This window comes from Lipotes vexillifer, unplaced genomic scaffold (genome assembly GCF_000442215.2).
Source record: "Lipotes vexillifer unplaced genomic scaffold, Lipotes_vexillifer_v1.1 scaffold814, whole genome shotgun sequence".
Classification (NCBI taxonomy): domain Eukaryota; kingdom Metazoa; phylum Chordata; class Mammalia; order Artiodactyla; family Lipotidae; genus Lipotes; species Lipotes vexillifer.
The window spans coordinates 64,460-68,097 of NW_006784081.1; the positions used below are offsets into that span (position 1 = coordinate 64,460).

Consider the following 3,638-nt stretch of genomic DNA (forward strand, 5'->3'; position numbering starts at 1 on the left):
CCTGCTGAATAAGGAACTGGAAGCTGAGAACCTAGCTGAGGGATGCCAAGGGGGAGTTTTGTGTAAAACATCCAACATTCAGAGATCTCAATGGCCCTGTTTTCTGTGGTGAGGCCCATCTACAGTATAGGAACAAGGAGTAAGGGATAGGTTTAAGAGAGAAAAATGAGCTCACCTGAACTCCCAATAGTAGAGGCCCAGCAGCCATTGCCTTCTCCTTCCTTCCTGTGGTGTCCTTCCCAGGGGGTGGGCAGGATCAGAGGAGGCAGCTGAGGGAAGGAAAAGATGTGAGAAACAAGACTCCAGCAACAACAAAAATATTGAGAAAGGGAATACTGCCTGCCATATCAGTAAACAAAGGATGTCACAGTCATCAGCGATTGCAGCCACCACCAGTGAGCTGGTGAGCCCTGAGGGAACTTAGAAAGGAAGAGAATACCTGTCATCTAGCAGCCATCAGACTGCAGCCACTCCCCACAGTGAGCCCTGAGGAAACTCAGGATGTGAAAACACAGGATACTGGCCCCAGATAGCTGAGGTACATATCAAAGGAATGATTTCAGTGAACCCAGACTCTTACATCTGAAAAGTGCTAAATTCCTCAACTTGAGATATCTGGTTTCCTTTAATTAACCATAATCTTCTGACGTTCAGACTACCTGCCCTTTGTTGCAAAACTCCTATATATCCTGCCCCACCCCCCGCCCCCGCCCACCCCTCGCCTCCTTGGGGCAGTTCTCTCAGGGTTACTTGAGATGCTGCCTCCTGGGCTTGAAGTCCTAAAAAATTCCTACCGAATAAAACATAACTCTCAACTTTTAGGTTGTGAATATCTTTTCTCATCGACAATATAATACCTACAGATAAGCCAAATAAGAATTGTATAGTATTAATGTAGAGAAAACTATACTTTTTATTTATTAAGTTTATTTAGATATATAAAGTAAGCTGAACAGAGAGAGACATACCATACTCCTGGATAGGATGTCACAGTATCCTAAGTTGTCACTTCTTTGAAATTAATTTATAAACTTAACATATTCCCAACCAAGTTACAGCTAAATAATAATCGTGTAAAGTTAACTATGGAAAAGATGATTTTTTTAAAAAGGTAATTGTGTTGTATAACAATGGATGTGAGAACTTGCGCTCCAGATATTATAAAGCTGTGATAATTAGAACATAGTGTTACTGTATAGTGTCACTCATTCACCAGATATATTGTTGACCACCTACTGTGTACCAGGCACCATTCTTAGGGCAAGGGATGAATACAGCTGTAAACAAAATAGATAAACTCTCTACCCTCGCGGATGTTATAGTCTACCAGGGAAAAGGGTGAATAGAACAAATTAAAATCCTACCAACACAATCAGTTCAGAAAAAAAATTTATATATAAGAATTCAGGATATGAAAAAAGTGACATTTCACATCAATGAAGAAAGGATGAATGATTCAGTAACTTGGAACAAGGACTTACCATTTGGAAAAGAATAAAAATTTACATATAAAGTGAAACTAAAGTACTACAAGGAAATGAAGATGAACATTTTGTGACATATGGAATAGAAGACCCCCTAACAATGATGTCAAAGACCCAAACATGAAGGGAAGGTTTGCACATCTGAACATATGAAAATGTAACATTTCTGCATAGAAATTGGAAATATACTTGTGTATCAGACACAATTTAAAAACACAATGCAAACTGCATAAAAATATTCACTAGTTTTCAATAAGCAAATCTAAACAACCCTATGGTTTGCACCTCTCAGAAAGTTAGAGAATAGTAACACTCAGACTTGCTGTGGGTCAATCAGGCACCCTTACCTTGCAATGTTTATAAACTACTACTTTTCTAGAGAGAATAGGACAGGAGGTATCAAAAGCCTTACAGTATGATCTAGAAATTTCACTTGAAGAGATTTATAGAATGAGACAAGAATGCAAAGATATATGCAGCCAGATGGCCTATATTGTTTATAATACTAAACAAACAAAAAAACCCCACAACACTGAGAAAGAACACAAAGGCCTAAAGAGAGGATTAAATATGGCACAGACATACTTTTCCTCATATTCATTAACAAGCAGACTTAGCTGTTCTTAAAAATTGGTATAAGTGGGTAGTTTCAAAACTTACAAAAGTTTATTCTGCATCTTAAGTGGTACTACACAGATTAAAATATTTATTAAAAAATCACGGAGCTTAAGACTTGTGCACTCATTTTTGAAGTAAATGGAGAAAAGAATACTAATATCCATATATTTGTTTAAAAACAAAGCGTTTCTGTGTTTATACGTATATACATGCAGACATGCAGATTCTGACAGTTTTCAAATGATTTTTTCCTTTTTGCTCCTCTGAATCTTCTAGTTGTCCTATAGTGAACTTTTTTTTTGGTAAGAGAAAAACTGCTTTAAATAAATAAATAAAGGAAGAAAAGAAAGAAAAGGATTCCCTGAAGTAGAAATCTGCACAGGGTTGGCCTCCCCATTCTTACAGAGAGATGAGTTAAGGGGAGCCCACGCCATCACCCTTAAGAATCGGAAATCACTGAGAGCGGTCCCCGAGATGCGGTTTACACAAAGGGCAGGTGCTGGAGCCCGGAGACACGCACCCTGGTCCAGCATCCCCCGAGACTTCCGAGGTGGGTCCGGGGGAAAGCCCGCGACGGGGAGGAACCCAGGGTCCGAACGACTTCCAGAGCCTTAGGTCCCTCACTTGCCCCTGGGACCCGGGGCCGCCGCGTCGGGTCCCCTGCCCTCGCCATTCGGGGGACAGGTGGTGGAAGAACCGCGTCCGGCGCCTCAGCTCTCGGTGTTCCCAACCCAGCTGGGCCCCCGGGGCGAGAGGAGGAACATGTGGAGGTAGAAGCCCGGCGCTGCACAGGGTCCGAGAGGTCGCGGCCCATCTGCAGCCCGCCCCGCCCCGCCCCGCCCCGCCCCGCCCCGCCCCTAAGGGGCCTCGCCCTGCTGTACTCGACTCCTCCCGCCAGGCCCTCCGGCGCCCTCCAGACCCGCTGCCTCCCGCCGCGGCCCCGCACTCACCCTCTCCCAGCAGGAGCCAGAGCAACCAGCGGACCAATGCCGCCCCTCCCAGCATCTCCACCCCGGGGAGCCGGACTACATTTCCCACAAAGCTGCGGGGGCGCGGCGCGGGCGTCAGGAGTGCGCAGGCGCGGGCCTCGGGTGGTGGGGGGAAGGGCGGTTCCAGCGGGACGGAAGGTGGTGGCTTCCCGAATGGCTACCTCATTTTGGTGGGGTTGTGGCTTGCCAAGCCAGGAGTTGACTGCGCGGTAACCTTACCCCGGCAACCCTAAAGAAGCCTCTCATTAGAACCTGTGGGTTTCTACCCCATAGGTAGGTAAGAAGGGGCAGACAGCCTTGGCTAAGCCTCACTTCCCTCCTCTGAAATAAAAGGGAGCCTGGAGGAGTCCCTTGCAAAGTTGTCAGAAGACTGAGTAGATGTGGTAGGTAACATACCAGATGCAGAGTGAGCACTCCATGAATGGTGGCTACTGTACTTCCTTTCCTAGCTCAGTGTCAGGTGCTGCCGTATTTGCTTCAGAATTATCACTGTATAGAATGCAGACAAGGGTTTCGCTGGTGGCGCAGTGGTTAAGAATCCACCTGC

The 3,638-nt window shown here is 45.6% G+C and overlaps 1 protein-coding gene across 1 annotated transcript in view; it reads right to left on the minus strand.

Moving 5' to 3' along the window:
• The window catches only part of ZFP2 (ZFP2 zinc finger protein), a 20,864-nt gene extending 17,781 nt beyond the window's left edge, over positions 1–3,083 (minus strand). The window contains exons 1-2 of the mRNA XM_007456483.1: positions 3,053–3,083; positions 176–269 (exon numbers count right to left, since the gene is read on the minus strand). The gene's annotated coding sequence lies outside the window, so the exon portion shown is untranslated. The remainder of the gene's footprint in view (positions 1–175; positions 270–3,052) is intronic.
• Positions 3,084–3,638: the final 555 nt, after the last annotated feature.